Source organism: Leptonychotes weddellii, chromosome 8, assembly GCF_054177405.1.
Source record: "Leptonychotes weddellii isolate Sample4059 chromosome 8, ASM5417740v2, whole genome shotgun sequence".
Taxonomy (NCBI): domain Eukaryota; kingdom Metazoa; phylum Chordata; class Mammalia; order Carnivora; family Phocidae; genus Leptonychotes; species Leptonychotes weddellii.
In genome coordinates, this window is record NC_138376.1 from 113410867 (window position 1) to 113427379 (window position 16513).

Here is a 16513-nt window from a genome sequence, read left to right on the forward strand (position 1 = left end):
AATAAAAGCTTAACTATGACTTTTCTTTTTTTTTTTAAGATTTTATTTATTTGTGGGGTGCCTGGGTGGCTCAGTCGTTAAGTGTCTGCCTTCGGCTCAGGTCATGATCCTGGGGTCCTGGGATCGAGCCCCGCATTGGGCTCCCTGATTGGCGGGAAGCCTGCTTCTCCCTCTCCCACTCCCCCTACTTGTGTTCCTGCTCTCGCTCTCTCTCTCTCTGTCAAATAAATAAATAAAATCTTTTTTAAAAAAAGATTTTATTTATTTGTTTTAAAGAGAGAGCATGCACGTGCAAGCAGGGGGAGGGGCAGAGGGAGAGAATCTCAAGCAGACTCCTCACTGAGCGTGGAGCCCAATGCGGGGCTCGATCTCACGACCCTGAGATCACAACCTGAGCTGAAACCAAGAGTCAGGTGCCTAACTGACTGAGTCACCCACACACTCCACTATGACTTTTCTAACATCTTACAATTCCTGTGGGTCGGAAATTTAGGAGTAACTTAAGTGGATGATTCTAGCTCAGGGTCTTTCATGAGGCTGCAGTCCAGATTTTGGCAAGGGCTGCAGCACGTGAAAGCTTGACTGGGATAGAAGATCCATTGTTGAAATGGCTCACTCAGAAAGCTGGTGACAGGAGGCTTCGTTTCTTGCCACATGGACCTCTCCAGGGGTTGTGTGAGTATCCTCACAATATGGCAGCAGTTCCCCCCCAGAGCAAGTGATCCAAGAAAGAAAAGGAGTAAGCAGGAAGCGACAATGCCTTTTTATGATCTCATCTTGGAAGTCTCATATCATCACTGCCTTTTTATTCTATTTCTAGAAACAAGCCACAAAGTCCAGTCCACACCCAAGGGCAAGGAAATTAGGTCCCACTTTTCAAAGGGAGGAGTTTAATACAAATTATAAACAGATTTTAAAACTGTAGCAAGTGCCAACAACCTCTATATTCTAAAGTGAGGTGCTTGATCTCATTTGTAATTTTATAAGAGATTAAGATGGAAAGGTCCAGAGAACGTATCTGGAGTTAGTTGTTATGTTCCCTAAATCCTCCCAACATGGGAAAAGGGATGGGCGCCCCTTACCTTAAGCCCAAGTGAAAGGGGTTTTAAGGAGACTCTTTAGAGAGTTGCACCTGTGTGTCCAGGAATGTAAGGACTAAATTTGGAGATATGCTTGAAAAATCTAAAGGTCAGAGGCCATGTGCATAAACCTATTATAGGAGAATGAGCCACAAAAACAAGCAAAGGCTTGAGTTTTTCAGAAAAGAAGTATGAACACTGAGGGGAGCTGGCTGGAGATAATCTAGACAAGAGTCACCTTTGAGAAATGCCTGGAGCCAAGTATGACCCTGAGAGAGGGGTGGAGCATTGGAGTGCAGGGACTGAGCTGGGAGTCACAGCTAACTGCCAGATGACAAGTGACAGGTATTTCCCATTTGTAGAGAGCTTCAGGTCAAGGTCTCCAGAGAGAGGACCTCCAAAGACTTGCAAACAAACATCTCACAAGAGACCTTCAAACATCTAGTGTGGCCCTGGGTCACCAGCACTAGATGACAACTGTAACTGCCTCTAATCCTTCAAAACTCCCCATTCATCTGTTCCCCTGGACCCAGGGGAATTAAACCCCGGAGGAATTAGAAAGCAGCAGCTAGCAGTGAGGACTCCATGGGAAGGCAACCTTGCTCCCACCCTTCTGTCTGGTCTCCAAAGCGTCTGTTAGGCCCAAGTTGGCTGAAGGAGAAACGTCAGAATGTCTGAGCATTCAGAGTTTGCATTATAACAGTCACGTGGAATCATGTAATTATTAGACTGGGCAAGGCTTTTTAATGTCAAATTAGGGAATATTTGTTAGTATTCAAGACCTCACCAAAGCCTTCTCCCCCAACCCAGGATAGAAAAAGAACTTTTTTCCTTCCACTTTTACCTAAGAGCTTCCACATTTACCTAACTATTCTGTTGCATTAAATGCACCAGTTATATTTCAAACGTTAGCTGGGGAGAGAACGGATTCCACTGAAATATGAAGCAGGTCATTCTGAAGTGACTAACAAGACACATTGTTTTGCTTCAAGCATTAACAGAAATTCTATGCTATTAATTCTATTTTGAATCCAAAAATGAGAAAGGAAACAATCTTAGTTGTTTATGAAAAATTGGTCAGCTTCAAGCCTGGAGATACAATCCCTGAGGGCCAGCCTAGTGCTAGCCGAGACCTGTTTTCATTCTGTGCATGTCTTCACCACTTGGCTCTTTTCTAGCGATTCGCTTGCCCCAGAAGGGCTCCATCTGGTGCCGTACTTCACGGCATGAATTTAACTGTTTGCAGCCCATTGAACATGAATTCTGCCCTTCATTATTCTCCTAGTTCCCCTGTTGTTTACACTCACTTGAGAAGCCAGTCCACTTCCGTGTATGTGGGGAAATAGAAACTTTCCAGAAAGGGTTTGAAAAAGATACTCTTTCTGGTCTCAGTGAGTTCACCTGCTAGTCTGGGCGGCAGGCTGGATTTGCCTAGATTCCCCGAAAGAATATTCTTGTTCCTGAGTCTCTTGGATGGGTTTTCGTCCTGTCCCCTCTCAACACGCGGCACCTTGGTACTCTGCTTCAAACACCCCCAGGCACCCCAGGTTCCACAGGCTCCATGTGCTCAGCAAGGCTCTTCTGGCACATTCACTCCTGGAAACACAGGCAGCCCTGCCATCCTCTCTTCAGAATCAGTTACGAGACTCCGAATTCTTCCCCTCTCCAACTTCTTCCTGCCCTGCTGTCCTCCCTCCCTCACCCTCCAAACAGGAAGGGAGGACTTTACTAGACCAGTGCCAACAATAAATATGGGTTGCTTTGGGGCCTTTTCCCGTCAGCATTAGCCAGCTGACCCATCTCCCTAAACCTGTCTTGGAGCTTCCCACCCCTAGTTTTTGGAACCACCTTTGCGGTATGGCCAACTCTTAGTTATTTGTTAATTCGCTAATGGCAGTATTTTAGCATATTTGTTATAAAAGAATATATACCTGTTTTTGCCCTTCCCAGTCCTTGTCCATTCATTCATTCATTCATTCATTCACTTGTTCATTCATCAAACACTGCTGAGTTCCTATTTTGTGTAAGATCATGTCCTTCAAGCTAGGAAAGTAAAGACTAGGGCAGTGCTTTTAAACATTGGCTGATCCATGTAGTCACCCCAGAATCTTAAAAAGAAAATACAGATGCCCTGGCTCCACTCCCCAGAGATTCTGATTTAATTATTCCGGGGCAGAGCCTGAACATCAGCGATTTTTAAAAGCTCCCTAGGTGATTCTAAAGTGCAGCCAGGATTGAGACCGTGAGAAGACACGATCATAAATAACTCGGCCAAAATTAAATGCCAAGGATTCCCTAAAAGATTCTGAGAGAATACTCTGGGGGCCCGCGTTTTTCGCCTGCAGGACACTGTCAGCCCCTCAGTCTCTACTTACCCCGGGCACACTGGAGCCACGGCTCGGGTGAGAGACGTGTCACATCTGTCACGTCCTGAGCAAAGGAAAGGTGACAGTATCGTTAACATTTTCGCGGCTGAACAACAATGATACCGCCGTTCCGGAGCGCAAGCGCACCAAGTATGGGAAATTGGGTCCTGCCACAGCCCGCCCAAGTTCAGTGGTCGTAAAACTTTGCCAGGACAAGTTAGAGGCAAGCCTGAATACCTCTGATATTCTTTTTTTTTTTTTTTTTAAAGATTTTATTTATTTATTCATGAGAGACAGAGAGAGAGAGAGAGAGAGAGGCAGAGGGAGAAGCAGGCTCCCGCGGAGCAGAGAGCCCGATGCGGGACTCGATCCCAGGACTCTGGGATCATGACCTGAGCCGAAGGCAGACGCTTAACCATCTGAGCCACCCAGGCGCCCACCCTCTGATATTCTTATTGCTAGCTGATTCTCACGTCAAGGGCGATCACTGCAATTCTGTGGAAGCGACAGGCAGTTTGTCCGGACTGGAGTAAGGGGGGAGAAAGCGAAGGACATCCCTGCAGTCTGCGGGTCCCTCTGCTTCTGTGACAGGATGCGCAGTTAAAAGCAAGAGGGGGCTGCAAAGCCGCAGCCCGGGCTTAAGGTCGCCCCCCTTCTCCCCTTCCCCGGGGCACTAAGGCTGGGTCCCTGCTCTGCTCTGTCAGACAGAGGTCCTCAGTGCGAGGCTTGAGGACGTGTCTACTGACTGATGCTCCGGTGGATGCTTTATGCTGCGGGGTTAAAGTTCATTGCCTCTCTTCCTCGGCAGAGAATTCCCTTCTGATGGTGGCGCGATGAGAAAAGACCACTGCACGTGGAGAAAGCTTGGAGCAAGGAGCCGAGGGCGGCGAAAGCGCCGTTTCCCCGTTTCTCCAGCAGAGGGAGCCTACGACAAGCGCGCGGGACGATTATGCAACGCCGAGGGCGCATGCTCGGCCGGGTGACCGCCCCGCCGGCAGGTGCTGACGCAGGCCAGAGTCGGGGCAGAGAGGCACATCTGGGGCCCATGTGGCCCATTTTCCCTGAGGGGAGATGGGCTCTCAGGACTCTTCATCCTTCCCGTGAAACCCTGGAAACGGCTCAGTAGCTCTGGTTGACTTGCTGCTGTGTAGAGCTGTCAGCTGCCCACAATGACACTAGCTCCGCTTGTTCTCCAAAAGGGGCTGTCCTGATTTTAATTTTTTTACACTAAATAATAATAGTTATTATAGGCACCCTTTCCTGAGCAGCTCCCATGTGCCTTCGCTAAGCTAGGTGTTTGACGTGCACCGTGGATCTTTTTCTGCTCTGCATTTTCCCTCCCCCATCCTGCAGCGAGGGGTCCTCCCAGCGCCTCACATCAGACCATGCTCCCGCGTGAATACAGCTTGTTTTTAAAAGGGAGAGAGGGAGGGAGGAAACCAGTCCCTTCCCGAATTTACTGGACTTAGCAAACAGCAAGCTTAAGTTTAGAGAACAAGCAGGGAACTGAATATTGTTTGATTTTCTTCTTTTGAAATCAGTTCCATCTTGCGGCTATTTTACCGTTTAAGATTTGTGTGTGTTGTGCGTGTGTGCGTTTTGCTTTGTTTTGTTTTCAATTTCCCTCAAATGCCTCGGTGATGATGGTTTTTGATACCGTATTCTAAAGAAGATTCTGGCTTAAAGGGAGACAAAAGGTATGGAGTTCTTTTTGGTAGGGTAATAGGGCTGTTTGTTTTATCCTTTTCCCTTCTTAATTATACCATAAGGAAAAATCATGAAATTATTTTTTAAAGAAAAACAAGAAAGAGGTCAAAACCCGGCTTACTTCATTGAAGACATGTTAACTGTAGAAAATTTGGAAAGTAGAGATCTGGAAAATAAAAGATAAAATTCACCCATAATCCTTTAGCCTAGAGATAATTGTTATTGAATTTAGTGTATGAATTGAAGGCCCTCTGTTCTAACATTTTAAATGCTATGCTACAAAGTGTTACAATAGTACACATACGGGTTTATAATCTGTTTTCCTTCCTTAATATATTGTGGCAATCTTTAATACCTGTATAGTATACCTTGTCATATGTCGTATAAATGTCACATAATACATTCAGTTCATACCATAAGGAAGGACATTAAGACTATTTCCATTTTTTTTTTTTTACAATGGTAAACATCACTGGGATAATAGTCTTCATATACATTTGTATTTCCTTAGGAAAATTTCTAACAGAGAAATTAAAGATGAACAGATATTTTAAGATAGTGTGTGTTTGCAAGTGCCCTTCCAGAAACATGGTTCCAATTTGTCTTTTCATCAGTTCTGAGCCAACACCGATACAGTTCCTTTTTGTACGCTTTGCCAGTTTTATAAGTTACAAATAGTATTTTGTTGTTGTTCTAATTTGTATTCCTCTGCTGTTTTCTTTTGAATTTCTCAGATTGTCTTTAAGGACCTTTCTAACAGGCCTAGAATCTGATATAAACAATAAACGATAAGAGTGTGTAGCAGCCAAAGAAACAAGGCCATGCAGTGGGAGGCTCTGGCATTTAAGACATCTGAGACTTGATGAAACAATGCCCCTTGCATAGACTGATGCTTTTATAGAGACTCAGGACCTTTAGTGGGAAGGATTCACAGCCAAGAAAATCAGAGAGAGAGACTGTGCATGGGGATCCAGGTTGGAATAATGCTTAAATTTGGTTACTCAGCTTTAATAACTAAAAGACCCACCATGCGGGACGCCTGGGTGGCTCAGTTGGTTGAGCATCTGCCTTTGGCTCAGGTCTTGATCCCGGGGTCCTGGGATCAAGTCCCGCATCCGGCTCCTTGCTCAGCGGGGAGCCTGCTTCTCCCCCTGCTTGTGCTCTCTGACTCTGATAAGTAAATAAATAAAACCTAAAAAGTTAAAAATAAATAAAAGACCCACCATGGCCAGAAAGACTAAACACAAGAATTCTGGTGACTTTTGCTCCCAAGGTGGCCTAACATAAGGTGAGGTTGTGGCATGGGGGAAAGAGATGACCTTTCAGAAGTCCTTCTTCACCTGGTGTCTCAAACCCCATAACCGGTTTGGGCATACAGGTGTGCGTGCATGCATAGTTGGTTATGCATGTCTTTGCAGATGTCCTCCCTTCTTATTTTAACTGAGTGTTAAAGAGACAGGAGCCTCTGCCAGGAAAGAGAGAGACAAGTAGGAGATAGCTCTGCTTTGGGGAAGGCAAGTCAATGTACTGAGCCACCAATTTACTGAAACACAATTTGCCAAACGCTCAATTTGCAGAACTTTGGGGACATTTAAAAAGTTTGTTTTATCCTTGCCCTGTGCTTTCTCCTGCCCCCTCTCAGAGGTTTGCCCAGGCTGTTTTGTTAGAGAGGCAGGGTCAAGCTTACAGCCAGGGACAAGGTGAGGCAGAGGTAGGGGCAGGAACTAAACTAAAATTTATAAACAAAGCCCTCAAAGACTCAGGCTATTGATCATTCATGAAGTTAATTTTAGTAAATTAGCTTTCAACAAACTGGCCCAGAGCTGTGTTATGGCACCTTCTTCTAGAAATATCTCCTTTTCCTTTTCAATCCTTCTTCATCCAAAACTGTACTTCACCAAGACCTTGAGATGGAGCTATTTGTAATTATAACCCCAATACTCATTACTGACTTTGGGACATAAAGGTTTAACTGTTAGCTGGTTCAATGCTTATATGGAACCCTAGAGGACGTTTAATAATGTTGAATAATACATTCAAAATCCATGCGATGGTGCTGATTTGAAAATAACTTCTCTTACCTATTCCAACCTGCCCTCCAGCTCCATCTATGGTCCTAGGGCCTTAGCGAGCCCCATTGTTGGACAGAGAGGCCCCTGTTCCTCACCAGGCATGCCCTTTCCTGCAGCCTCTTTATAGCCTGATCACCACCCACTGAACAAAAAACTAAAAATAAATAACAATCCCAGCTACCACCGCTTGCCTCTGCCCCTGGGGTGAGTGACTAAGTGTTCGATCCACCTTTGGACAGAGGCCTTTGAAAGCTTGGAGACTGGCACGGAGGGCAGGTCCCTCATGGTCACCTGGCCTGTGGGAGGAGAGACAGGGGTGAGCAGACATTTTGCACCAAGATTAGCTTCCTGCCAGTTTTCTCCCAAGTTTTCCTAAAAGTACATCTCCTTCCCAGCCTTATTACATTTTCAAAGCCCTCTTCTGCTATGGTAGCCTTGATAGATGCCAGCCTATAGGGAGGATTAAGGTGATGGGGATGGTGGGAAGCGTGAGTCCAAGATCAAAGCTGTCTCACCACAAATGGGGTCAAAGCAGATATTGGGCAAGCTCACATTACCGGCAACACGCTTTTATGGTCTCTGTAAGGGAAATGCAAAGTTTGTTATAGTTATAGTGTCCAGATGGATAAAAATGTGTTTGTAAAAATTTCGATACAAGGTGTTAATGTGCTAAATGGTAAGGTTCCAGAATGGTCATAAACTTGTCAGGGCACCAAGAATGTTGGCAGAGGTGGTACAAGAAGCGAAATCGTGAGTTCAGTGCTGAAATGATTAAAGAAGAGGGAAGAGTGAACTGAAAGACAATGTCAAGGGCACGTTAATGTATGGCCTGAGATGTAAAAGAGGAGATATAATGGAGGAGTGGGTGTAGAACACTTTCATCATATCATGTTGGGAATTGAGCAGGTGACTGTATGAAGTTAACCCTATAGAACTCTAGAGCTGAGGATAATTTGTCTGCAGGGACAAAACAGATTTGCTCTGCATCAAGCATGGAAACATATTAAATATGTAGACTTTTTGAAGAACCTTATTGCTATTTTCATAGATAGAGATACAGGTACATATTTGTGAATTAAGGCAGATCATAACCCAATAGATAGCAGACTCTTTGTGTTCTTTTTCATTTTTTTATCCTCATTCTACCCAACAGAAGGAACAATTTCATGCTTTATAAAAGGCAGTGTCACCTCTGATCTATGAACCATTTTATTTTGAACACAACTTATTGTTACAATTTTGTCTACTGCTTGGTAGGGAAAAGGCCTTTCTATATCTCACTCACCACAGAGCAATCCAATTTTCTTGTAATATCCATCTGGTGTTTATATCCATCTCTTGAAGTATAGGGGCTATTAGAATTAGATCAGAAATATTCCATGTAGAATGGAGCCGAGATTCATGTCACTGACAACCAGAGAGAGAGAGAGGGAGGGAGAGTAGCTAATAGTGTAACAGGGGCCAAATGGACTCCCTCATGGATCTCTGGAAGGCTAGTATCACATCCTTCTTGTCCTTGCAAGGCTAACTCTGAGGTCCTGGATGGCATCCACCTTTGGCCTGAGGCAGCAGGGTCTTGACCTATTCTGGTGTAGACCATGTGGTTAGCTTTTCTCAGCAATCCCCAGAATAAATGGCTTGGTTACACGGTGTCATTTCAGAAGGCCCACCTCAATTCTCCCCCACCCCCATTTATTTGTTGACACTAGTAGTTCTTTTTTTTTTTTCTTTTTTAAGATTTTATTTATTTATTTGAGAGACAGAGAGATAGAGAACATGAGCGAGGGGTGGGGTGGGGTGGGGGAGTGGCAGAGGGAGAGGGAGAAGCAGACTGCCTGGGGAGGAAGGAGCCCGATGCAGGGCTAGATCCCAGGACCCTGAGATCATGTCTCAAGCCGAAGGAAACGCTTCACTGACTGAGCCACCCAGGCGCCCTAGAAATTCTTTTTTTAAGAGGAATAAATCTTTTCATTCTGGTTGAAATAAAGCTTTAAGAAAAACGGTTGGGAATGGTGACATGTAGCTTTTAGCTCACACTCGGCTCTACAGACTTTACAAGGTGGGTCTCAGAACTTCGTCTAGGAGCAAGTATCCTTGCAGGAAAGACTGCTCAAGGGTGGTGGGTCATGGGCAGCTTCCAGCAGATGGGGAACAGAGGTTGGAGGTCTCAGAGCCATCCCAGGACTTGGTCCAGGGCCTGACCTCCTTTACTCTCTATGGTCTACTTCCAAGACCTTGCACTTTCAAGGAATTCAGTATATGTAATAAAAGCCAAACTACTACAGCTGCATTATTTACATTAATAATTTGAGTCTTCAAGTTTGTAGCTTGTTGAAGGACTGTATCAGTTTGTTTCTGAAAATCAAGTGTTTTTCTTTCAAGTCAGGTACTGATGCTGCCCTCGGCGTATGCTGGCGGTCCAGCGAGAGTTATGAGTTATGTGTTAAGGAAACAAGAAGGATCGTCTCGTTATAGAATTATGGCATCATCAACTAGAAAGGGAGCTACAAGGTCACCTAGTTCAGCCTCAGAGCTGATACTGGAATTCTTTTTATAGCATCCTTATCGGGGACCCTCAAGTCTCTACCCAGGTATTCACCCAGGCTGGGGCTGTCCAGAGCCGAGAGAAAAGCCCATTGCGCTGCCCAGGAGCCTCAATTGTAGGAAACATTTGTGTTATTTTGAGTTAAGATATGTTTTTGTATAACTTTGGTTGATTGGTTCCCCTCCAGCGACCCAGAAGACAGTGCATTGCCTTTGACCTCAGTGCCCCCTGACTGAAAGTCAACCACAAAATAGAAAGAGCATGAGAGTAAGTTCCCAGAGTCCCAGATTTGCTTCTTAGCTCTGCTAAGAATCAAATGAATGACCTGAGCTTAAATTCAGTATTTCCCTAAGGATGTCATTGGTGAGTTTCTTTTTAAAGATCTGCGTCTGTACATTTCAAGTGGAAAATTTTGTTAACACATTGAAGTATTTTAGTTTAAACAGAGATACAGTTTAACTATTAATTTTTATAATGCAAAATTTCAAACATATACAGAAGTCCATGTGATAGGATAATGGAAGCTCCTGGTAGTTAGCACCCAACTGTAAACATATCCACTTGTGATTAATCTTATTTCACCTTTGTCCTCACCCAGTGTCCCTCCTCCCTGGGTTTGTCTTGAAGCAAATCCCAGATACCATGCCAAATCATCCGTAATGATTTGCAGTTTCTCTAAGATCCAAGGACTCTGACTTTGTAACAACCCCAATACCATTATTATCTTCTCCCAAATTAAAAATAATTCCTAAATATCTTAATTATACAGGAGGTGTTCACATTTCTCCAACATGTACAACCCCCTACTTTGCCCCCCACCTTTCTCTCTGTCTCTCTCTGCTTCAATCAGGAGGCAAATAAGGGCCTGTCGTTATAATTAGTTAAGTTTCTTTTAATCTATAGGTGCCCCTTGTCCATTTCATTTTAATTTTTTTCCTTATAATTTTGTTAAGGAAACTAGGTTATATGTAATTAGTATACAATTGAAAGCTTTGTGAATTTGTGCTCTTTTGTTGCTTTTTTCATTTTCACTGGTGTACCTTTGTAGTAATATCCTAGAAATGGAATTTCTGGATTAAAGGATAAGTGTACATGTAATTTTTCAAAATATTGTCAACCCTTGCAATATTGCAAAATATCTTTGTAGGTCTTATGCCACTTTGCCTTCTTGCCTCCGGCAAGGCTGTTAAACTGATGATGTTGGAGGCTGCTAAAGCTCTAAAATTATGGAATAATTATTTGATGAGACCTCCCATGTTTCCATGGGTTTTCTCTTTTCCAGGCTAAACTTATTTTGTGTCTCGCATATTTGAGAAATATATCTTCTGTGTCTGCAGCCATTAATAAAATTCTAAACAGGAGTGGATTGAGTAGGACACCTTGACAAGTATCAGGAGAATTCCAGGCTGACATTGGTTGAGCATCTTGAATTTATTTAAATGTGCATCTCACATTTTTCCATCAGACTATCATGCGATTATATCCAGTGGCACTCAAAATTGAAATAGACTCATCTACATCTTTCCTCTAAAGGACAGTGTGGTGTACTCGTTGGGATGACCTCTGAACTTAGGCTACTTGGGCTGTATCTTGTCTCCATCATTGGACTGGTTATTTAAACCCCAGTGCCTCAGTTTCACCATTTGCAATATGAGGATTTTAATAGCACTTGTTGTGATGATTATAAAAGATAATACATGTAGAGTACCTAAAATAACACCTGGCAAGTAGTAAATCTTTCCCAAGCTTTTGCTATTAGATGAAAACTACTAATCTGATAACAAGTTCCAAATAAATGAAGGTAATTTGGCAATAATTATTCTTTTTGAATGTGTCTTATCTTCTATAGAGCACCATTTCCTTCCCTAAGTACTTTCAACGTGACTTAGAATTCGTTTAAAGAGTTTTTCCTGGGATTTACACGCACTTGTCTCTAGTCCTTGAAACCCATCTGTAGTTTCTGGAAATTTTATCAGGATTAGGTTCAGCTGTATGACAGATACTCTATTAATAACATAATCTCATCCAGATAGACGGGTTTCTTTGTTTTGTTTTGTTTTGTTTTTTCTGAAATAAGAGAAATCTGGGGTAGACAGTTCAGAGGCAGACATTCCACAGAGCCATGAAGAATCCAGGTTTTAATTGCCACCTTCACTATTCTCAGCATGTGACTTCCCTCCTTCAGACTCTGCTATGGTCCAAGATGGCTTCATTACAGGAAGACGGTAGTCAGAACAGCAAAGAGATGACAGAACCACTCTTTCCAGCACAGGGATCTTGGTCAACCCAGAAATCATATTAACACCTGTCCTAATATTTCATTGACCAGAATATTGTCACATGGCCATAGGAAGCTGGAAGAGAGGCTGAGAAATGCATACGGTTCACTGAAAACATTGCCCCCAAATGAAATCAATTTAGTTAGTTCTCTTTAGGTCACTGCAGTTCTGTTACTAAAGAAGAAAAGGAGACTAGCTATTGGGATAGGCAACCAGATGTCTCTGCCACAGTATTTTTACACCTTTTGACACCTCTCTCATTCTCCATGTGTCATCCCACGTTGTCAACAATGATGCTGGGATCTCATCAGCAACTTATAAGAACTTGGGATATTTCTCCAAGTAGAGTAATGAAAGAAACGTGGTGGGTGCTGGAGTTGCGAAGGTGAATAAAATAGGGCCGTACTTTAGTCCCTTTTGTAAACACTGCACCATATGGGTCTGTAAAAATTGATTCTTCTTTATGCACTGGCCCTTCCTTTTTCTGATCTGACCACTTTTGGAAGTAGACAGTGAGCCTTTTCCTATTGCACTATTTCCTTAAACTGCCTTATTATCAAGGTCTTCCAAGATTGTATCATTACAATGTTTTGAGAACCTCATTCCTTTTGAGTTGTCTTTAATTTTTAAAACCTCCAGTTGTGGAATTGTTCCTATTTTTTTTCTCTGATAACTTAAAAACCTGTGTATTGTGTTTTCTCTCTATTTCCCTACAAGTTTATTACGAAAACTAAGATGACATTGTTACTTTCTCCCAATGTTCTTTACCATTTCCCTTCACCTCACATTTTATTCCCAGTTGCTCAGACTTCAGTCCATAATGGTTAATTTTATTTTTCTTTTCTCTACCTTATGAAAAGTGAGCCTTGTGAAAAAGTAAGTTAAGAATTTCTCAGAAGACCTGCATTCATCAAGATGGTTCTTTCTGCCAATATTCAGATGATCAAATTTTAAAATTGAGCATTGATTATGATTCAGTTACATTGTCTGCATGCATAGAAAAGGGGAAAACTACCACTGTATGCATGGGGTAAAAAAATCAGACCAAGTGATCATTATGTGATAATGTATTAATAATAAATGGTATAATGAACCAAAAATGAGCTTGGCAGAACTCCCAGGTACTTTTCATAAAATAATTTCCATGATCTGCTTTGCCTGTGAAGAGTACAATACATTATTCCACATTTACTTAGGAGTGGAGGGCTGGCACAGATCCAAGGACTGGAGTGGTGACTCTATGGTTGGTTCTATACCTCTCCAAAATCCTTGGCCTTTCCCCCTTAGAGTGTATGTATTTGTGGGAAGGAGCCTAAGACCCTGACTGTGCTCCACAGACCGAACTCCCATGTCCCTGAGCTCTTCCCAGCAAACAGGCATGGGAGCCCCTCTGACAGCTGCAGAAATCCAGCTTCTGGGAAGAGTGGATGAGTTTCTGTTGTTCATTTGAAATGATGTAGTATAAATGCACATAGCAAACTGTATGAGATCTAGTAATATATTTCCTTGTTACATTATCCAGCAATATAGTACTAAAGTTGACCAGTGGATGAAGCTGACCTTCAGAGGTCTATGGTTGGCACAAGTCAATATACGGGAGAAATCACAGTCACAAAAGGAAAAGCTGGGGCTTGTTTCTCACTCCAAATCCTGTATTCCACAACAAGGTCAGCACCTGCTTTGATTGTACCAGTCATCAGTCCTCCAAGGAGTTGTAGCATATGTCCTTAAATCTTCAAATATGAATTTATGTGTTAGAATAAATTACGTGTGACAGGCCATGGAGAGCACAGAAGAACTATGGCTGGAGTTTATGAGTAATCTGGTTTGGACATCAGATCCATGAAGTGGTATTGCTGACATGCACCAGAAAGACTGCTCATGCCTTCAGCACAAGAAGGGCAGTGGAAGTGAAATGGAGCTATTCAATGAGAAGCTCAAGCCCTTAGTTGGTTTGCAGAGTGCTTTTGTCTAGCCACATGCATTATAAATTCCATATTTCAAGTCTATTTCCATGAACGGGGTTTTGAATGGGGTTTCATTCACTTCCACACACTCATTTAACCCACTGAGTGGTCCTAAATTATGGGCGCCAAAAAAGTAATTATGTAAGGAAGAACAGAGCAAAGCCATCAGGGACCTCTTCAATTATCTGACTTATATGGTCCCTCTGAGAAATGTTGAGCAGACGCTTGGTAGAGGAGTGGAGAAAACCAACTTGGCCATCTATCTCAAAGTCACAATGGCTATTGTGCACATAGCTATGAACTGGATTGGAAAAGCTAATTAGCGTGTTAATAGGTGAGGTCAGAGTAGAGGTACATTATCTGGGCCCATAAACTAGCCAAGGAAGAAGCCAACACCCTAAATTATCTTTATGGGGCCAAAACTACAGAGTCTAAAAAGCAAAGGAATGCTTAGACATAACATATTTGCCCAAACAATGAAGCCTTCATTACATTTCTCTGTGACTTTATCATGTATGCCTTTCTCTTCCCACTAGCCAAGATGGTATTTGTAGAAGTGTATTACACACAGTTTCCTGTGAATACTCAAACTGGGCTCCCCTAAAGAGGTGTCTTCTGTGAAGCCCAGGGAGTTCCTTCATAAAGATTCTTCCTATCTCCTGGGTCACAAGGAGACCTATTTTTTCCCACAGAACTACTCATGTTACAAAGGGGTTCTTTCTGTCATTTCTGCTTGAGACATTTGCCTCTAAAAGGCACCATAGCCTATGGAAAAGGAGTTTGAGTTTTTGTTTGTTTTTTTTGTGGGTTTTTAAGGATAACACTATTCATTACTTTATTGAGGAAGGTAATCGATACACAACAGATGATTTATTTTGAGTTCCAAAGGGAGCCAGCAGCAAAGTTAATAATGGAAATAATTGAATAGGTACAGATATAATGCCAATCACTGGCAGGCTATTTCAAGGTCACAAGTGATCTCCTTATATATTATTTCTATAACTGTACTTTAATTATTACCAGATGCTATTTGTTGTGTAGCAAACCTTGAATATGTGCTGTTAATGTACCACATGGGGGTCAAAAATAAGGTGCTCCTTCAAAAGTTAAGGAGAATACATGTGCAAGAGATTATTTTGTTTACTTAACTGTACATTAAATGGCATTCTCTTGTCAGTAAAATGGAGAAAGTGGATAAGAATAATTGGCCAAAACTACTAAGGTAAAACATTATTTTAAGTACATTATATTTTCATTCAAAATTAGGTGCTCATTAAATAATTATAATAGAGGCTGCTCTCTGAAGATTCACTAAATTTCTTCTTTCACTTTTTCTAATGTATTCTTCCCATGCCTGTCTATTTCAGCATAACATTGGCCAACACGTTTAAAGTCCATGAGCTCTTTAAAATATTGGATTACAGAATCTTAGAACGAGAATTATCTACAGATTAGTTGAGCTGATGATATTCATGTGTAGCCAGGATGAGTCACTTTTTTTCAGCTTGCAGTTTAAGATCACATCCTTTTTTAATTTCTACTCCCTCTCAATTAATTTTTGAAGCCCCACAATTTTTATTGGAAAAATACCCAGCTCACTTTAATCAGGTTCCGTCTTACCAACTTAACCAAGAACACTATGTGGTTACTTGTTCCAGAGGACAGTTGGTGGGTCAGACAGAGGGGAAAAATACAAAATCTGGTCAATGCACATACAAAGTGGACACCAGGCTCTACTGCTGGAGACCAGATCTGCATAATCTGAATTGATTCTTCTTGCCTAACACTCAAGGCCTTTTTATTGTACCAAAGTAACCAGTGCAGTTTATCCTATCGCTTTTCCTTTGCTTCTCTAAAGCCCCAGGGATTCCTATGCAAACTGATGCACCTTCTCTTTAGGATTTAGGGAGGGCAGCCTTCCTCAAGTGGTTGGAGGTCTTGGTCTGTTCTTCCCCCAGGACAGTAAATGTCTCTCCAACCTACACAGGCATCACCAAGAGGGGCTTCAGGTCACCCTGGGCAGAACTAAGAATATCTGCCCCAAGGTACCTCACACAAAGAAGATGGTGTGCTTACAAAAGGATTCTACCCACTCAACACCTAGTAACATCTGGCATTCCTTTGTTTTGCACAAATTCTAAAAGTGAGGGATAGAAATATTCCCAGGTCATGTCTTTGCTCTAGCCCCAGTTAGTTTTCGTGACCTTGGGCAAATCGCTACCTTTCTCGGTAGGGACAGACTAGGAATTTTCAATCTTCTTTAATAGAACAGAAGTTTTAAAAGTTTTTTTTTTAAGTTGCAAGATTTTTTTTTACCTGAAATCTTATAAATATGAACTTTTACCATAATATTCTTAGGTGTTTCTCAGCCATAACTTTTTTTCCTAAAACTAATTTTTAATATATGACTCTGAACCCCTTAATTTGTCTTATGTAGGAAACTTGATTCAACCAATTCCATTTAAATTGAATAAAATTTGGTGATTTCTCAGTCACTA

The 16513-nt window shown here is 42.2% G+C and overlaps 1 long non-coding RNA gene across 1 annotated transcript in view; it reads right to left on the minus strand.

The window, feature by feature from the left end:
* LOC145723131 (uncharacterized) overlaps positions 1-16513 on the minus strand; it is a 188087-nt gene that overhangs the window by 11386 nt on the left and 160188 nt on the right. The window lies entirely within an intron of this gene.